We start from the raw sequence: 21,147 nt of genomic DNA, 5'->3' as shown, positions 1-21,147 counted from the left end.
AAATAATTTTGAATGTGTGGTAATCAAAATAAGTGTGTGTGTATATGGACCATAATATACACGCGTTGCGAATATGTATTGTTCATCTATGTTATGAGCATACGTTGGCTAATGCAACAACCTAAAATATACAATGTTTGTACCTGTCATCCATCAGGTTAATGTTTTATATAAATTTTGCAGTATGTGTCACCCAAAATAGCAAACCATAACCAGATTATTATGATACATAATGCTTATATGAAACTAAGACATTTCGCAACATTTATTTTAGGTATAAAAATAAATTTATTGAAGGAATTGATATATGCCAGTAAAATGGTGTATTTTTAATTTCTTTCAATAAAAACAATATTGACATTATATAAAATTGAATTATAAAACTCTAAGCGGTGGATCACTCGGCTCATGGTCGATGAAGAACGCAGCAAACTGTGCGTCATCGTGTGAACTGCAGGACACATGAACATCGACATTTTGAACGCATATCGCAGTCCATGCTGTTATGTACTTTAATTAATTTTATAGTGCTGCTTGGACTACATATGGTTGAGGGTTGTAAGACTATGCTAATTAAGTTGTTTATAAATTTTTTATAAGCATATGGTATATTATTGGATTAAATAATGATTTTATTCATAATATTAAAAAAGAAATGAAAAACATTATCTCACATTTGAATGTGAAAAACGAAGAGAAATATTTTCTTTTTCAATCAAATAATACTGAGAAATGTCTAGCATAAAAAATTGAAATATTTTTCATCTAGAATTGTCTCTTATTAATGATTCGGAAAAAGAAAAATCTTGGTTTTGTTATTATTCTTCGTTGGTTCGTTAAATGGATAAAAATGACTTTGCTTACAAGAACTATTGGAACTATTTATAACGAATTTAATTGATTGTTTTATCATTTATATATAAAGAATTTATGGCAAAATATAGTTATATATACAACCTCAACTCATATGGGACTACCCCCTGAATTTAAGCATATTAATTAGGGGAGGAAAAGAAACTAACAAGGATTTTCTTAGTAGCGGCGAGCGAAAAGAAAACAGTTCAGCACTAAGTCACTTTGTCTATATGGCAAATGTGAGATGCAGTGTATGGAGCGTCAATATTCTAGTATGAGAAATTAATGATTTAAGTCCTTCTTAAATGAGGCCATTTACCCATAGAGGGTGCCAGGCCCGTATAACGTTAATGATTGCTAGATGATGTTTCCAAAGAGTCGTGTTGCTTGATAGTGCAGCACTAAGTGGGTGGTAAACTCCATCTAAAACTAAATATAACCATGAGACCGATAGTAAACAAGTACCGTGAGGGAAAGTTGAAAAGAACTCTGAATAGAGAGTTAAACAGTACGTGAAACTGCTTAGAGGTTAAGCCCGATGAACCTGAATATCCGTTATGGAAAATTCATCATTAAAATTGTAATATTTAAATAATATTATTAAGAATAATGTGCATTTTTTCCATATAAGGACATTGTAATCTATTAGCATATCCCAAATTTATCATAAAATATAACTTATAGTTTATTCCAATTAAATTGCTTGCATTTTAACACAGAATAAATGTTATTAATTTGATAAAGTGCTGATAGATTTATATTATTACAGAGCGTTAATTTTTCGGAATTATATAATGGCATAATTATCATTGATTTTTGTGTTTATTATATGCTCTTGTATGATTAACAATGCGAAAGATTCAGGATACCTTCGGGACCCGTCTTGAAACACGGACCAAGGAGTCTAACATATGTGCAAGTTATTGGGATGTAAACCTAATAGCGTAATTAACTTGACTAATAATGGGATTAGTTTTTTAGCTATTTATAGCTAATTAACACAATCCCGGGGCGTTCTATATAGTTATGTATAATGTATATTTATATTATTTATGCCTCTAACTGGAACGTACCTTGAGCATATATGCTGTGACCCGAAAGATGGTGAACTATACTTGATCAGGTTGAAGTCAGGGGAAACCCTGATGGAAGACCGAAACAGTTCTGACGTGCAAATCGATTGTCAGAATTGAGTATAGGGGCGAAAGACCAATCGAACCATCTAGTAGCTGGTTCCTTCCGAAGTTTCCCTCAGGATAGCTGGTGCATTTTAATATTATATAAAATAATCTTATCTGGTAAAGCGAATGATTAGAGGCCTTAGGGTCGAAACGATCTTAACCTATTCTCAAACTTTAAATGGGTAAGAACCTTAACTTTCTTGATATGAAGTTCAAGGTTATGATATAATGTGCCCAGTGGGCCACTTTTGGTAAGCAGAACTGGCGCTGTGGGATGAACCAAACGTAATGTTACGGTGCCCAAATTAACAACTCATGCAGATACCATGAAAGGCGTTGGTTGCTTAAAACAGCAGGACGGTGATCATGGAAGTCGAAATCCGCTAAGGAGTGTGTAACAACTCACCTGCCGAAGCAACTAGCCCTTAAAATGGATGGCGCTTAAGTTGTATACCTATACATTACCGCTAAAGTAGATGATTTATATTACTTGTGATATAAATTTTGAAACTTTAGTGAGTAGGAAGGTACAATGGTATGCGTAGAAGTGTTTGGCGTAAGCCTGCATGGAGCTGCCATTGGTACAGATCTTGGTGGTAGTAGCAAATAATCGAATGAGACCTTGGAGGACTGAAGTGGAGAAGGGTTTCGTGTGAACAGTGGTTGATCACGAGTTAGTCGGTCCTAAGTTCAAGGCGAAAGCCGAAAATTTTCAAGTAAAACAAAAATGCCTAACTATATAAACAAAGCGAATATAATACACTTGAATAATTTTGAACGAAAGGGAATACGGTTCCAATTCCGTAACCTGTTGAGTATCCGTTTGTTATTAAATATGGGCCTCGTGCTCATCCTGGCAACAGGAACGACCATAAAGAAGCCGTCGAGAGATATCGGAAGAGTTTTCTTTTCTGTTTTATAGCCGTACTACCATGGAAGTCTTTCGCAGAGAGATATGGTAGATGGGCTAGAAGAGCATGACATATACTGTTGTGTCGATATTTTCTCCTCGGACCTTGAAAATTTATGGTGGGGACACGCAAACTTCTCAACAGGCCGTACCAATATCCGCAGCTGGTCTCCAAGGTGAAGAGTCTCTAGTCGATAGAATAATGTAGGTAAGGGAAGTCGGCAAATTAGATCCGTAACTTCGGGATAAGGATTGGCTCTGAAGATTGAGATAGTCGGGCTTGATTGGGAAACAATAACATGGTTTATGTGCTCGTTCTGGGTAAATAGAGTTTCTAGCATTTATGTTAGTTACTTGTTCCCCGGATAGTTTAGTTACGTAGCCAATTGTGGAACTTTCTTGCTAAAATTTTTAAGAATACTATTTGGGTTAAACCAATTAGTTCTTATCAATTATAACGATTATCAATTAACAATCAATTCAGAACTGGCACGGACTTGGGGAATCCGACTGTCTAATTAAAACAAAGCATTGTGATGGCCCTAGCGGGTGTTGACACAATGTGATTTCTGCCCAGTGCTCTGAATGTCAAAGTGAAGAAATTCAAGTAAGCGCGGGTCAACGGCGGGAGTAACTATGACTCTCTTAAGGTAGCCAAATGCCTCGTCATCTAATTAGTGACGCGCATGAATGGATTAACGAGATTCCTACTGTCCCTATTCCTGTCAGTGACGCGCATGAATGGATTAACGACGGACGTGTTTTCGTTGCGCTCGTGTACAGATTGCGAAGAACTTGGTTTTCCGTGTTTGGAAAGTAATAAAATCGGTGAATTAGTGCTCCGCGAAAGTCGTGTGCTAATTTTCGTGTGTTATAAACAAGCGGTTTGGAAGTAATTAACAATTAATTGTTGGGAATTTTCCACTTAGCACGTGCTGAAGGCGAACTTACGAGTAAGTTTTTCGAGTAAGCTTTTTGATCAGCTGTCACAAAGCTTATTGGTGGGAGTCACTGCTAAGGTTTGTGTCTAGGGAGAGTTTTAGTGCTACCAGACTCTACCGATAGGTGGAGCTCGAGTTCCAGAGCAACTACCTTTTGTCAGCGAGTAAACGAGCATACGGTTGCTGGCGTCGACGGTAGGTGGAGCCACCATCGTATTTATGCCGATGGAGAGCGACAGCAGCGCGAGTGCCTTGAGCGGAAGTAGTGCCTCGATGAAGTCCAGACGAGGCAGGCGCAGAAGCCATCTGGCATCTAAGAGCTCGGCGCCAACGCAGGCGAAATTGGTTGCCCTGGCATCGAATGGAGTGCCAGAACCCGTTGGGGTACTGGAGGAGCCGTTTTCGTCGCTGGAGGACGCCCGGGCGGCTACGGAGAACGCTGCCATTGATGCTGCCCCCCCCACGCTGCTGCCACCGCTGCTGATCCTACTGCTGCCCCTGCTGCCGACCACACTGCTGCCTCCGCCGTTTTCACTGCTGCTAAAATTGTTGCCACCACTGCCACTGCCGCCACCGCTGCCGCCCGTGCTGGGCAAGCAGCCATGATGGCAGAGCTGTCGGCCACACAGCGCATGGTGAGAAGCAGCTTCCGCAGACTAGGAGAAGTGGACACGGAAGAGCTCTCATATGCTATCAGCCGCTACGATGAGCTGGTGTTGGCGCTAATGCTCCGGTGCGGAGAGCTGGAGACGCGGCTTGCTATGCCGCCACCGCCGCCGCCGTCGTTGAATCTGTTGAAAAATACGGCCGCCAATGCTCCCCAGATGCAGCAGGTTGCACCCATCGCTGCCCCGCGGACTACCAAGGTCCGCGAGACGTGGTCAGCGGTGGTGAAGTGCGACGACCCTGCGCTATCGGGGAAAGACATAGCGGAAAAGGTGCGAACGATGGTTGCACCCTCTCTCGGAGTCAGAGTACACGAGGTCCGTGAGCTCCGTCGAGGTGGTGGTGCGATCATTCGCACTCCTTCGGTGGGAGAGCTGCAGAAGGTGGTCGCTTCAAAAAGATTCGCCGAGGTTGGCCTAAATGTGGCACGGAATGCGGCCGAGAAGCCGAAGGTCGTCGTATATGACGTCGACACAGCTATCGGCCCTGAGGAGTTTATGAAGGAGCTCCACGAAAACAACTTCGACAGCGAAATGAATCTGGCCCAGTTTAAGAAGTCAGTGCACCTGGTGACCAAGGCGTGGTCGGTAGCTGACGGCGCCACAGTAAATGTGACGCTGGAGGTTGACGACCGGGCGATGGCGAAGCTTGATGTAGGTCGTGTCTACATCAAGTGGTTCTCATTCCGATGCCGGTCACAGGTCCGCACATACGCCTGCCACAGATGTGTGGGTTTCGACCACAAGGTCAGCGAATGCCGGCAGAAGGATAGTGTCTGTCGCCAGTGCGGGCAACAAGGCCACACTGCGGCAAAGTGCCAAAACCCGGTGGACTGCCGGAACTGCCGCCACAGAGGGCAACCCTCGGGGCATTACATGCTCTCGAGCGTTTGCCCGATATACGGGGCGTTGCTGGCGAGGGTGCAAGCTAGACACTAATGTTTAGCTTCATCCAAGCGAACTGTGGCCGAGGCCGAGCTGCGACCATCGAGCTCGGAGTCCGACTCAGGAGATCGGAGTCTATGTTCGCGCTGGTGCAGGAGCCGTATCTCGACGGGGACGGAATGGATGTGCTGCCTGAAGGAATGAGAATTTTCATCGATCGGCGAGGGAAGGCAGCCATCCTAGTGGATCACCAGGAAGCCATCTGTATGCCAGTGGAGACCCTCACCACAGATTATGGCGTATGTCTGGTCGTGAAAGGGAGTTTTGGCTCAATCTTCCTTTGCGCCGCATACTGCCAGTATGATGCACCTCTGGAACCGTACATCCGGTACATGGATGCGGTCCTGCTGCAGGCCAGCAGAACCCCCGCAATCCTGGGCCTCGACGCGAATGCAGTGTCCCCCATGTGGCTTAGCAAACTCTCTCGTCATGCCGAGGGGCAAGCTAACTACAGACGGGGTGAGCTGCTGTCAGAGTGGATGCTGGAGGCAAGAGTCGCCGCCCTAAACCAGTCAACAGAGGTGTACACGTTCGATAATTACAGAGCTACAAGCGATATCGACGTGACAATCGTCAATGAGGCAGCATCTATGTGGGCCACATATGAGTGGAGAGTGGACGAGTGGGAATTGAGTGACCACAACATCATTACTGTTGTGGCCGAACCAACTACCGCGCGCGCAGTTGAGAGCATAGCTCCTGTGCCGTCCTGGAACTTCTCCAATGCACGTTGGCGATTGTTCAAGGAGGAAATGGTGAGTAGAGCAGCCGAACTTCCGGAAAACTTCTCAGAGTCGCCGTTGGACCAGCAAGTTTCGACCCTGCGCAGTATAGTACATAATGTATGTGATATTGCGCTGGGAAGAAAGTCCATCCGATTGCCCAGCAGGAGAGCACGTTGGTGGACTGCCGACCTCTGTGATGCAAGGCGCGAAGTCCGGAGACTTCGTCGCCTACTTCAAAATGGAAGGCGTCATGATGATGATGCCGCAATAGAGCGTGTATTGGTCGACCTGAGGCGGGCCTCAGCCAACTACAAGAAGCTCATTTGGAGGGCGAAAATGGATGAGTGGAAACGCTTCGTGGGAGATCATGCCGACGACCCATGGGGGCGCGTCTATAAGATTTGCCGAGGCCGCAGGAAGTGCACGGAGATTGGGTGCCTCCGCGTGAATGGCGAGATGATCACCGATTGGGGTGACTGTGCACGAGTGCTCCTCCGCAATTTCTTCCCAGTTGCGGAGTCCGAAGCACCGACTGCCATCGCGGAGGAAGTCCCACCGGCCCTCGAAGTATTCGAGGTTGATGCATGTGTTGCCCGGTTGAAGAGCAGGCGCTCTCCCGGCTTGGACGGCATTAATGGCACTATCTGCAAGGCAGTCTGGCGCGCCATACCCGAGCACCTTGCATCGTTGTTTTCCCGATGCATCCGATTAGGATACTTTCCCGCTGAGTGGAAGTGCCCACGAGTTGTCTCGCTGCTCAAAGGGCCAGATAAGGACAAATGTGAGCCCTCCTCATATAGAGGAATATGCTTGCTACCAGTCTTTGGTAAGGTGCTCGAGGCCATCATGGTGAATCGTGTGAGAGAAGTTCTTCCGGAAGGCTGCAGATGGCAATTTGGATTTCGCCAAGGACGATGTGTGGAGGATGCTTGGAGGCACGTGAAGAGCAGTGTTTGTGCCAGCCCGGCGCAATACGTGCTCGGCACATTCGTGGACTTCAAAGGAGCATTCGACAACGTCGAATGGAGTGCTGCACTCCGCCGACTAGCCGACTTGGGATGCCGGGAGATGGGCTTGTGGCAGAGCTTTTTCTCCGGCCGAAGAGCAGTGATCCGAAGCAGTTCCGGTACTGTGGATGTACCGGTAACTAGAGGCTGCCCGCAGGGGTCAATCAGTGGCCCATTTATCTGGGACATACTGATGGATGTACTGCTTCAGCGTCTCCAGCCGTATTGCCAGCTGAGTGCATACGCGGATGACTTGCTGCTTCTCGTCGAGGGAAATTCCCGAGCTGAGCTAGAGGAAAAAGGTGCAGAGCTGATGTCCATCGTAGAAGCGTGGGGAGCGGAAGTTGGCGTTACCGTCTCGACCAGCAAGACGGTAATAATGCTGCTGAAAGGTGCCTTGAGACGTGCGCCTACGGTGAGGTTTGCTGGAGCGAACCTTCCGTATGTGCGTAGCTGTCGGTACCTTGGCATCACGGTCAGTGAAGGAATGAAATTCCTCACGCACATAGCTTCGCTTCGCCAGCGGATGACCGGAGTCGTTGGAGCATTGGCGCGTGTGCTTCGAGCCGACTGGGGCTTCAGTCCTCGAGCCAGGCGGACCATATATGACGGACTCATGGCACCTTGTGTGCTGTTTGGTGCCCCGGTATGGTATGACACCGCCGAACAGGTAGCCGCCCGGAGACGACTAGCCTCCTGCCAGAGGCTAATCCTGCTTGGATGCCTTTCGGTATGCCGAACAGTGTCCACAGTGGCACTGCAGGTACTTGGCGGAGCTCCCCCGCTTGACTTGGCTGCTAAGTTTTTAGCGGTCAAGTACAAGCTGAAGCGTGGATACCCGCTGGAGGAGAACGACTGGCTATACGGCGAGGACACTACGTGTCTAAGCTGGAAGCAGAGGAAGACTCGCCTAGAGGAGTGCTTGCTGCAGAATTGGCAAAACAGATGGGATGACGACAGCGAACCAGGACGGGTGACGCACAAGTTCATCCCATACGTCACTCTCGCCTATCGAGATCCAAGCTTTGGATTCTCGATGAGGACGTCTTTCCTGCTGACAGGTCACGGGTCGTTTAACGCATTTTTGCAAGGGAGAGCCCTCAGCGATACCACTGCTTGCGCTTGTGGTGATCCATATGAGGACTGGATGCACATATTGTGCGCTTGTCCTCTATATGCAGATTTGCGAAACCTCGATGGACTTGGAGTGCAGCGCCTTGGCGAAAACTGGACCTTCAATAGAATCCTGGAAGATCAGCAGAGGATTCAACGGCTGGCAGCGTTTGCGGACGAGGTGTTCCGTAGGAGGAGGGGTATTTAGCCCAAAACTTCGCCGTGTGGTTAGCGGGCGAGAATACTTCCACAGCCCGCTATTGCTTGTCGTAAGAGGCGACTAATATAGCGACTGGTTCCTCTAACCATGCTTGTCGGAGCAAAAGGAGGAGGCCCACCGAGCCTCTCTTTCGGTACCACGGGTTGTGCTGCTCCAAGACAGCACATTGAGGTAGGCCCCCTGGTGGGAGTATCGTGGTGGCTGTGGTTGATACCCATATCGCGGGTAGAGCCTTCGTGTTCGACGTTTGAGTTACGGTGCTAGTTGCGCAAAACTCGGGTGCTGTGACCCAGAGATCAGTAGAGATTTTAGGTAGATCTCGCTCCTCAGCAAGGGGGAGTGCTTGCCCGGCAAGCAAGTACTCGAATTGCTACCGGGGTGGTCGCTATGTACATAGCTATAGCTTCCAGTCCGGGACGTTTGTCTGGCGTATCCAGACTCATGCACCATGTTGATACATGCACCACTTGTGGGTGTTCAGGGTGTCGTGGTTGTAATCCCTTCAGTGTGGAACACGCCACGTAAAACAAGTTCGGAGAGGTCCGAAAGTCACTGTCCCTATCTACTATCTAGCGAAACCACAGCCAAGGGAACGGGCTTGGAATAATTAGCGGGGAAAGAAGACCCTTTTGAGCTTGACTCTAATCTGGCAGTGTAAGGAGACATAAGAGGTGTAGAATAAGTGGGAGATATTAGACCTCGGTTTGGTATCGTCAATGAAATACCACTACTCTTATTGTTTCCTTACTTACTTGATTAAATGGAACGTGTATCATTTCCTAGCCATTATACGGATATATTTATTATATCTTATGGTATTGGGTTTTGATGCAAGCTTCTTGATCAAAGTATCACGAGTTTGTTATATAATCGCAAACAAATTCTTTAATAAAACGATGCATTTATGTATTTTTGATTTGAAAATTTGGTATAACTCCAATTACTCAGGTATGATCCAATTCAAGGACATTGCCAGGTAGGGAGTTTGACTGGGGCGGTACATCTCTCAAATAATAACGGAGGTGTCCCAAGGCCAGCTCAGTGCGGACAGAAACCACACATAGAGCAAAAGGGCAAATGCTGACTTGATCTCGGTGTTCAGTACACACAGGGACAGCAAAAGCTCGGCCTATCGATCCTTTTGGTTTAAAGAGTTTTTAACAAGAGGTGTCAGAAAAGTTACCATAGGGATAACTGGCTTGTGGCGGCCAAGCGTTCATAGCGACGTCGCTTTTTGATCCTTCGATGTCGGCTCTTCCTATCATTGTGAAGCAAAATTCACCAAGCGTTGGATTGTTCACCCATGCAAGGGAACGTGAGCTGGGTTTAGACCGTCGTGAGACAGGTTAGTTTTACCCTACTAATGACAAAACGTTGTTGCGACAGCATTCCTGCGTAGTACGAGAGGAACCGCAGGTACGGACCAATGGCACAATACTTGTTCGAGCGAACAGTGGTATGACGCTACGTCCGTTGGATTATGCCTGAACGCCTCTAAGGTCGTATCCGTGCTGGACTGCAATGATAAATAAGGGGCAATTTGCATTGTATGGCTTCTAAACCATTTAAAGTTTATAATTTATTTTATAAACGACAATGGATGTGATGCCAATGTAATTTGTAACATAGTAAATTAGGAGGATCTTCGATCACCTGATGCCGCGCTAGTTACATATAAAAGCATTATTTAATACAATGACAAAGCCTAGAATCAATTGTAAACGACTTTTGTAACAGGCAAGGTGTTGTAAGTGGTTGAGCAGCTGCCATACTGCGATCCACTGAAGCTTATCCTTTGCTTGATGATTCGATAAATAAATGATTTTTTCCTGTAGCCAAACACCTCGTCATCAATTTAGTGACGCATATGATATTGTCCCTATCATATAATTAATATAAAGACTTTAATGGATTGTGTCAAGTTGCCAAACACCTCGTCATCAATTTAGTGACGCATATGATATTGTCCCTATCATATAATTAATATAAAGACTTTAATGAATTGTGTCAAGTTGCCAAACACCTCGTCATCAATTTAGTGACGCATATGATATTGTCCCTATCATATAATTTTTGATATAAAGACTTTAAAGAATTGTATCAAGTTGCCAAACACCTCGTCATCAATTTAGTGACGCATATGATATTGTCCCTATCATATAATTAATATACAGACTTTAATGAATTGTGTCAAGTTGCCAAACACCTCGTCATCAATTTAGTGACGCATATGATATTGTCCTTATCATATAATTTTTGATATAAAGACTTTAAAGAATTGAATCAAGTTGCCAAACACCTCGTCATCAATTTAGTGACGCATATGATATTGTCCCTATCATATAATTAATATAAAGACTTTAATGGATTGTGTCAAGTTGCCAAACACCTCGTCATCAATTTAGTGACGCATATGATATTGTCCCTATCATATAATTAATATAAAGACTTTAATGAATTGTGTCAAGTTGCCAAACACCTCGTCATCAATTTAGTGACGCATATGATATTGTCCTTATCATATAATTTTTGATATAAAGACTTTAAAGAATTGTATCAAGTTGCCAAACACCTCGTCATCAATTTAGTGACGCATATGATATTGTCCCTATCATATAATTAATATAAAGACTTTAATGGATTGTGTCAAGTTGCCAAACACCTCGTCATCAATTTAGTGACGCATATGATATTGTCCTTATCATATAATTTTTGATATAAAGACTTTAAAGAATTGTATCAAGTTGCCAAACACCTCGTCATCAATTTAGTGACGCATATGATATTGTCCCTATCATATAATTAATATACAGACTTTAATGAATTGTGTCAAGTTGCCAAACACCTCGTCATCAATTTAGTGACGCATATGATATTGTCCCTATCATATAATTTTTGATATATAGACTTTAAAGAATTGTATCAAGTTGCCAAACACCTCGTCATCAATTTAGTGACGCATATGATATTGTCCCTATCATATAATTAATATAAAGACTTTAATGGATTGTGTCAAGTTGCCAAACACCTCGTCATCAATTTAGTGACGCATATGATATTGTCCTTATTATATAATTTTTGATATAAAGACTTTAAAGAATTGTATCAAGTTGCCAAACACCTCGTCATCAATTTAGTGACGCATATGATATTGTCCCTATCATATAATTAATATACAGACTCTAATGAATTGTGTCAAGTTGCCAAACACCTCGTCATCAATTTAGTGACGCATATGATATTGTCCCTATCATATAATTTTTGATATAAAGACTTTAAAGAATTGTATCAAGTTGCCAAACACCTCGTCATCAATTTAGTGACGCATATGATATTGTCCCTTTCATATAATTAATATAAAGACTTTAATGGATTGTGTCAAGTTGCCAAACACCTCGTCATCAACTACTATATTATGGTTGCGCCGACCTCTCATATTGTATTCTCTTATGTGTTCATAGGATTTTGACAATTATACGAGTAAATTAAATAATATACATATGAAAATGATTAATTATTATATGTATAAGGGAAAAAATGATGAAATATTCCCATATTATCTTAGTATTATAGAGGAAAGACCGTTGCCGACCTCTGATATTGTTCAAACTTATGTATTTATATGATTTTGGCAATTATATGAGTAAATTAAAAAATATACATATGAAAATGGTTAATTATTATATGTATATGGGAAAAAATGCTAAGATATTCCCATATTCTCTTAGTATTATAGAGAAAAGCCATTTAAGTGAGAGGGTATAGTAGTGTAAACGACCGGAATTACGACAGAGGGTTCAAAAACTACTATAGGTAGGCAGTGGTTGCCGACCTCTCATATTGTTCAAAACTTATGTATTCATATGATTTTGGCAATTGTATGAGTAAATTAAATAATATACATATGAAAATGATTAATTATTATATGTATAAGGGAAAAAATGCTGAAATATTCCCACATTCTCTTAGTATTATAGAGAAAATCCATTATAGTGAGAGGGTATAGTAGTGTAAACGACCGGAATTACGACAGAGGGTTCAAAAACTACTATAGGTAGGCAGTGGTTGCCGACCTCTCATATTGTTCAAAACTTATGTATTCATATGATTTTGGCAATTATATGATTAAATTAAATAATATACATATGAAAATGGTTAATTATTATATGTATATGGGAAAAAATGCAGAGATATTCCCATATTCTCTTAGTATTATAGAGAAAAGCCATTTAAGTGAGAGGGTATAGTAGTGTAAACGACCGGAATTACGACAGAGGGTTCAAAAACTACTATAGGTAGGCAGTGGTTGCCGACCTCTCATATTGTTCAAAACTTATGTATTCATATGATTTTGGCAATTGTATGAGTAAATTAAATAATATACATACGAAAATGATTAATTATTATATGTATATGGGAAAAAATGCAGAGATATTCCCATATTCTCTTAGTATTATAGAGAAAAGCCATTTAAGTGAGAGGGTATAGTAGTGTAAACCACCGGAATTACGACAGAGGGTTCAAAAACTACTATAGGTAGGCAGTGGTTGCCGACCTCTCATATTGTTCAAAACTTATGTATTCATATGATTTTGGCAATTGTATGAGTAAATTAAATAATATACATATGAAAATGATTAATTATTATATGTATAAGGGAAAAAATGCTGAAATATTCCCACATTCTCTTAGTATTATAGAGAAAATCCATTATAGTGAGAGGGTATAGTAGTGTAAACGACCGGAATTACGACAGAGGGTTCAAAAACTACTATAGGTAGGCAGTGGTTGCCGACCTCTCATATTGTTCAAAACTTATGTATTCATATGATTTTGGCAATTATATGATTAAATTAAATAATATACATATGAAAATGGTTAATTATTATATGTATATGGGAAAAAATGCTGAGATATTCCCATATTCTCTTAGTATTATAGAGAAAAGCCATTTAAGTGAGAGGGTATAGTAGTGTAAACGACCGGAATTACGACAGAGGGTTCAAAAACTACTATAGGTAGGCAGTGGTTGCCGACCTCTCATATTGTTCAAAACTTATGTATTCATATGATTTTGGCAATTGTATGAGTAAATTAAATAATATACATATGAAAATGATTAATTATTATATGTATAAGGGAAAAAATGCTGAAATATTCCCACATTCTCTTAGTATTATAGAGAAAATCCATTATAGTGAGAGGGTATAGTAGTGTAAACGACCGGAATTACGACAGAGGGTTCAAAAACTACTATAGGTAGGCAGTGGTTGCCGACCTCTCATATTGTTCAAAACTTATGTATTCATATGATTTTGGCAATTATATGATTAAATTAAATAATATACATATGAAAATGGTTAATTATTATATGTATATGGGAAAAAATGCTGAGATATTCCCATATTCTCTTAGTATTATAGAGAAAAGCCATTATAGTGAGAGGGTATAGTAGTGTAAACGACCGGAATTACGACAGAGGGTTCAAAAACTACTATAGGTAGGCAGTGGTTGCCGACCTCTCATATTGTTCAAAACTTATGTATTCATATGAATTTGGCAATTATATGAGTAAATTAAATAATAAACATATAAAAATTAATATTTATTATATGTATAAAAAAAAAAATAATCATATTATATATGAATAATGGAAAAAAAATGAAATGTTCCTATAATCTCTTAATATATAAGAGAATAGACCGTATGTTGGATGGCAAACGGAATTGAAAATACCCGCTTTGAGGACAGCGGGTTCAAAAACTACTATAGGTAGGCAGTGGTTGCCGACCTCCCGCATTATTCGAAATATTTATTTCGGATTATGTTTATATTGGTTACATAAAATAAAGTATATTATTATCCGTACAAATTTGTTTCTCAGTTCTATAGAACACGGGACTTGGCTCCGCGGATAATAGGAATATACGCTTTTTAGATAATATCGTTGAAACAAAAGTCAAGTTTCTATTATATATAGAATAACAAATCGTTTCCATATATTATCGTTAATTTTTGGAGGCAGGCAAATATTAATTTATTACCTGCCGTATAGTTGGATTATTATATCGTTACGGTATAATACAAATATGGATTCTTATGAAAGAAATATAAAATTATATATTAAATGTGGAAATATTATCATATGCGCTTGGTTTTATGTTATATATTACCAGAGAGATATATGAAAAGAGATAAATTTTAAATTTATCTTCAAAATGCAAATGATTTAACTTAATATTTATATTGGTTAAACAAAAATTGTACATGTGTGGATACAATAATTATGTATGTTGGAAATAAAATGATATTTTATAATGAAATATGTATATATAAAAAGATAAAATTATAGAAACATATATATTACAATAATTATATGAAATTCTTGTTATATTGGTAAAACAAGTATAAATTAAAAATGAAAATATGGATTACGAATGCTATATAAAAATGGCCGTAATCGAATAGATTTTTTACTTATATTTATATATTTAAAATTTTACCCAAAGGCGAAATATTGAATTTTATTCAATATAATAAAAATCATGGAATTATATAAAGTGAAAAATCTATATATCTATTATATTGCTTATTTCGATTCAAAAAATATGAATGGAATATGAAGGAAAAACATTATTCTGGTTGATCCTGCCAGTAGTTATATGCTTGTCTCAAAGATTAAGCCATGCATGTCTAAGTACACACGAATTAAAAGTGAAACCGCAAAAGGCTCATTATATCAGTTATGGTTCCTTAGATCGTTAACAGTTACTTGGATAACTGTGGTAATTCTAGAGCTAATACATGCAATTAAAACATGAACCTTATGGGACATGTGCTTTTATTAGGCTAAAACCAAGCGATCGCAAGATCGTTATATTGGTTGAACTCTAGATAACATGCAGATCGTATGGTCTTGTACCGACGACAGATCTTTCAAATGTCTGCCCTATCAACTTTTGATGGTAGTATCTAGGACTACCATGGTTGCAACGGGTAACGGGGAATCAGGGTTCGATTCCGGAGAGGGAGCCTGAGAAACGGCTACCACATCTAAGGAAGGCAGCAGGCGCGTAAATTACCCACTCCCAGCTCGGGGAGGTAGTGACGAAAAATAACAATACAGGACTCATATCCGAGGCCCTGTAATTGGAATGAGTACACTTTAAATCCTTTAACAAGGACCAATTGGAGGGCAAGTCTGGTGCCAGCAGCCGCGGTAATTCCAGCTCCAATAGCGTATATTAAAGTTGTTGCGGTTAAAACGTTCGTAGTTGAACTTGTGCTTCATACGGGTAGTACAACTTACAATTGTGGTTAGTACTATACCTTTATGTATGTAAGCGTATTACCGGTGGAGTTCTTATATGTGATTAAATACTTGTATTTTTTCATATGTTCCTCCTATTTAAAAACCTGCACTAGTGCTCTTAAACGAGTGTTATTGTGGGCCGGTACTATTACTTTGAACAAATTAGAGTGCTTAAAGCAGGCTTCAAATGCCTGAATATTCTGTGCATGGGATAATGAAATAAGACCTCTGTTCTGCTTTCATTGGTTTTCAGATCAAGAGGTAATGATTAATAGAAGCAGTTTGGGGGCATTAGTATTACGACGCGAGAGGTGAAATTCTTGGACCGTCGTAAGACTAACTTAAGCGAAAGCATTTGCCAAAGATGTTTTCATTAATCAAGAACGAAAGTTAGAGGTTCGAAGGCGATCAGATACCGCCCTAGTTCTAACCATAAACGATGCCAGCTAGCAATTGGGTGTAGCTACTTTTATGGCTCTCTCAGTCGCTTCCCGGGAAACCAAAGCTTTTGGGCTCCGGGGGAAGTATGGTTGCAAAGCTGAAACTTAAAGGAATTGACGGAAGGGCACCACCAGGAGTGGAGCCTGCGGCTTAATTTGACTCAACACGGGAAAACTTACCAGGTCCGAACATAAGTGTGTAAGACAGATTGATAGCTCTTTCTCGAATCTATGGGTGGTGGTGCATGGCCGTTCTTAGTTCGTGGAGTGATTTGTCTGGTTAATTCCGATAACGAACGAGACTCAAATATATTAAATAGATATCTTCAGGATTATGGTGCTGAAGCTTATGTAGCCTTCATTCATGGTGGCAGTAAAATGTTTATTGTGTTTGAATGTGTTTATGTAAGTGGAGCCGTACCTGTTGGTTTGTCCCATTATAAGGACACTAGCTTCTTAAATGGACAAATTGCGTCTAGCAATAATGAGATTGAGCAATAACAGGTCTGTGATGCCCTTAGATGTCCTGGGCTGCACGCGCGCTACAATGAAAGTATCAACGTGTATTTCCTAGACCGAGAGGTCCGGGTAAACCGCTGAACCACTTTCATGCTTGGGATTGTGAACTGAAACTGTTCACATGAACTTGGAATTCCCAGTAAGTGTGAGTCATTAACTCGCATTGATTACGTCCCTGCCCTTTGTACACACCGCCCGTCGCTACTACCGATTGAATTATTTAGTGAGGTCTCCGGACGTGATCACTGTGACGCCTTGCGTGTTACGGTTGTTTCGCAAAAGTTGACCGAACTTGATTATTTAGAGGAAGTAAAAGTCGTAACAAGGTTTCCGTAGGTGAACCTGCGGAAGGATCATTATTGTATAATATCCTTATCGTTAATAAATATTTGTTATAATACAAATAAATACAATTTACCAAAATAAAAATATTACAAAATGATTCCACGGAATCAAAAGTTAAAGTCAAAATAAAATGAAGATGGCTTTTATTTTATATGTGGGGCTTGGCAACCTCATAAAAAGACTTTAACATTATTAATGTTGCTGTGCGTATTTGTGGCAGTACTTACTACAACAACGGCGTTTCCTATAAAAACAAATTCTCGAAAATGGAAATCGAAGAAACTAAACTAAATTCGAAAGTAGAAGTCGAATTAAAATAAAAATAATTTTGAATGTGTGGTAATCAAAATAAGTGTGTGTGTATATGGACCATAATATACACGCGTTGCGAATATGTATTGTTCATCTATGTTATGAGCATACGTTGGCTAATGCAACAACCTAAAATATACAATGTTTGTACCTGTCATCCATCAGGTTAATGTTTTATATAAATTTTGCAGTATGTGTCACCCAAAATAGCAAACCATAACCAGATTATTATGATACATAATGCTTATATGAAACTAAGACATTTCGCAACATTTATTTTAGGTATAAAAATAAATTTATTGAAGGAATTGATATATGCCAGTAAAATGGTGTATTTTTAATTTCTTTCAATAAAAACAATATTGACATTATATAAAATTGAATTATAAAACTCTAAGCGGTGGATCACTCGGCTCATGGGTCGATGAAGAACGCAGCAAACTGTGCGTCATCGTGTGAACTGCAGGACACATGAACATCGACATTTTGAACGCATATCGCAGTCCATGCTGTTATGTACTTTAATTAATTTTATAGTGCTGCTTGGACTACATATGGTTGAGGGTTGTAAGACTATGCTAATTAAGTTGTTTATAAATTTTTTATAAGCATATGGTATATTATTGGATTAAATAATGATTTTATTCATAATATTAAAAAAGAAATGAAAAACATTATCTCACATTTGAATGTGAAAAACGAAGAGAAATATTTTCTTTTTCAATCAAATAATACTGAGAAATGTCTAGCATAAAAAATTGAAATATTTTTCATCTAGAATTGTCTCTTATTAATGATTCGGAAAAAGAAAAATCTTGGTTTTGTTATTATTCTTCGTTGGTTCGTTAAATGGATAAAAATGACTTTGCTTACAAGAACTATTGGAACTATTTATAACGAATTTAATTGATTGTTTTATCATTTATATATAAAGAATTTATGGCAAAATATAGTTATATATACAACCTCAACTCATATGGGACTACCCCCTGAATTTAAGCATATTAATTAGGGGAGGAAAAGAAACTAACAAGGATTTTCTTAGTAGCGGCGAGCGAAAAGAAAACAGTTCAGCACTAAGTCACTTTGTCTATATGGCAAATGTGAGATGCAGTGTATGGAGCGTCAATATTCTAGTATGAGAAATTAATGATTTAAGTCCTTCTTAAATGAGGCCATTTACCCATAGAGGGTGCCAGGCCCGTATAACGTTAATGATTGCTAGATGATGTTTCCAAAGAGTCGTGTTGCTTGATAGTGCAGCACTAAGTGGGTGGTAAACTCCATCTAAAACTAAATATAACCATGAGACCGATAGTAAACAAGTACCGTGAGGGAAAGTTGAAAAGAACTCTGAATAGAGAGTTAAACAGTACGTGAAACTGCTTAGAGGTTAAGCCCGATGAACCTGAATATCCGTTATGGAAAATTCATCATTAAAATTGTAATATTTAAATAATATTATTAAGAATAATGTGCATTTTTTCCATATAAGGACATTGTAATCTATTAGCATATCCCAAATTTATCATAAAATATAACTTATAGTTTATTCCAATTAAATTGCTTGCATTTTAACACAGAATAAATGTTATTAATTTGATAAAGTGCTGATAGATTTATATTATTACAGAGCGTTAATTTTTCGGAATTATATAATGGCATAATTATCATTGATTTTTGTGTTTATTATATGCTCTTGTATGATTAACAATGCGAAAGATTCAGGATACCTTCGGGACCCGTCTTGAAACACGGACCAAGGAGTCTAACATATGTGCAAGTTATTGGGATGTAAACCTAATAGCGTAATTAACTTGACTAATAATGGGATTAGTTTTTTAGCTATTTATAGCTAATTAACACAATCCCGGGGCGTTCTATATAGTTATGTATAATGTATATTTATATTATTTATGCCTCTAACTGGAACGTACCTTGAGCATATATGCTGTGACCCGAAGATGGTGAACTATACTTGATCAGGTTGAAGTCAGGGGAAACCCTGATGGAAGACCGAAACAGTTCTGACGTGCAAATCGATTGTCAGAATTGAGTATAGGGGCGAAAGACCAATCGAACCATCTAGTAGCTGGTTCCTTCCGAAGTTTCCCTCAGGATAGCTGGTGCATTTTAATATTATATAAAATAATCTTATCTGGTAAAGCGAATGATTAGAGGCCTTAGGGTCGAAACGATCTTAACCTATTCTCAAACTTTAAATGGGTAAGAACCTTAACTTTCTTGATATGAAGTTCAAGGTTATGATATAATGTGCCCAGTGGGCCACTTTTGGTAAGCAGAACTGGCGCTGTGGGATGAACCAAACGTAATGTTACGGTGCCCAAATTAACAACTCATGCAGATACCATGAAAGGCGTTGGTTGCTTAAAACAGCAGGACGGTGATCATGGAAGTCGAAATCCGCTAAGGAGTGTGTAACAACTCACCTGCCGAAGCAACTAGCCCTTAAAATGGATGGCGCTTAAGTTGTATACCTATACATTACCGCTAAAGTAGATGATTTATATTACTTGTGATATAAATTTTGAAACTTTAGTGAGTAGGAAGTACAATGGTATGCGTAGAAGTGTTTGGCGTAAGCCTGCATGGAGCTGCCATTGGTACAGATCTTGGTGGTAGTAGCAAATAATCGAATGAGACCTTGGAGGACTGAAGTGGAGAAGGGTTTCGTGTGAACAGTGGTTTGATCACGAGTTAGTCGGTCCTAAGTTCAAGGCGAAAGCCGAAAATTTTCAAGTAAAACAAAAATGCCTAACTATATAAACAAAGCGAATATAATACACTTGAATAATTTTGAACGAAAGGGAATACGGTTCCAATTCCGTAACCTGTTGAGTATCCGTTTGTTATTAAATATGGGCCTCGTGCTCATCCTGGCAACAGGAACGACCATAAAGAAGCCGTCGAGAGATATCGGAAGAGTTTTCTTTTCTGTTTTATAGCCGTACTACCATGGAAGTCTTTCGCAGAGAGATATGGTAGATGGGCTAGAAGAGCATGACATATACTGTTGTGTCGATATTTTCTCCTCGGACCTTGAAAATTTATGGTGGGGACACGCAAACTTCTCAACAGGCCGTACCAATATCCGCAGCTGGTCTCCAAGGTGAAGAGTCTCTAGTCGATAGAATAATGTAGGTAAGGGAAGTCGGCAAATTAGATCCGTAACTTCGGGATAAGGATTGGCTCTGAAGATTGAGATAGTCGGGCTTGATTGGGAAACAATAACATGGTTTATGTGCTCGTTCTGGGTAAATAGAGTTTCTAGCATTTATGTTAGTTACTTGTTCCCCGGATAGTTTAGTTACGTAGCCAATTGTGGAACTTTCTTGCTAAAATTTTTAAGAATACTATTTGGGTTAAACCAATTAGTTCTTATCAATTATAACGATTATCAATTAACAATCAATTCAGAACTGGCACGGACTTGGGGAATCCGACTGTCTAATTAAAACAAAGCATTGTGATGGCCCTAGCGGGTGTTGACACAATGTGATTTCTGCCCAGTGCTCTGAATGTCAAAGTGAAGAAATTCAAGTAAGCGCGGGTCAACGGCGGGAGTAACTATGACTCAAAGCATTGTGATGGCCTAGCGGGTGTTGACACAATGTGATTCTGCCAGTGCTCTGAATG

At 40.1% G+C, this 21,147-nt stretch overlaps 2 non-coding genes and 3 pseudogenes across 2 annotated transcripts; all 5 read left to right on the top strand.

Moving 5' to 3' along the window:
* Nucleotides 1-381: 381 nt before the first annotated feature.
* On the top strand, nt 382-559 carry LOC116802896 (annotated as a pseudogene).
* Nucleotides 560-953: 394 nt separating this feature from the next.
* Nucleotides 954-10,373, top strand: LOC116802900 (annotated as a pseudogene).
* Nucleotides 10,374-15,197: 4,824 nt separating this feature from the next.
* LOC116802898 lies at nt 15,198-17,192 on the top strand. The gene has a single exon (XR_004363238.1). It is a non-coding gene; the product is annotated as a small subunit ribosomal RNA (ribosomal RNA).
* Nucleotides 17,193-17,879: 687 nt separating this feature from the next.
* On the top strand, nt 17,880-18,058 carry LOC116802894. Its single transcript, XR_004363236.1, has one exon. It is a non-coding gene; the product is annotated as a 5.8S ribosomal RNA (ribosomal RNA).
* A 394-nt stretch (nt 18,059-18,452) lies between these two features.
* LOC116802895 lies at nt 18,453-21,147 on the top strand (annotated as a pseudogene; the record flags this gene model as incomplete).

Source organism: Drosophila sechellia, unplaced genomic scaffold, assembly GCF_004382195.2.
Source record: "Drosophila sechellia strain sech25 unplaced genomic scaffold, ASM438219v1 U_242, whole genome shotgun sequence".
Lineage (NCBI taxonomy): Eukaryota > Metazoa > Arthropoda > Insecta > Diptera > Drosophilidae > Drosophila > Drosophila sechellia.
This window is presented reverse-complemented; position numbering and strand designations above follow the sequence as displayed.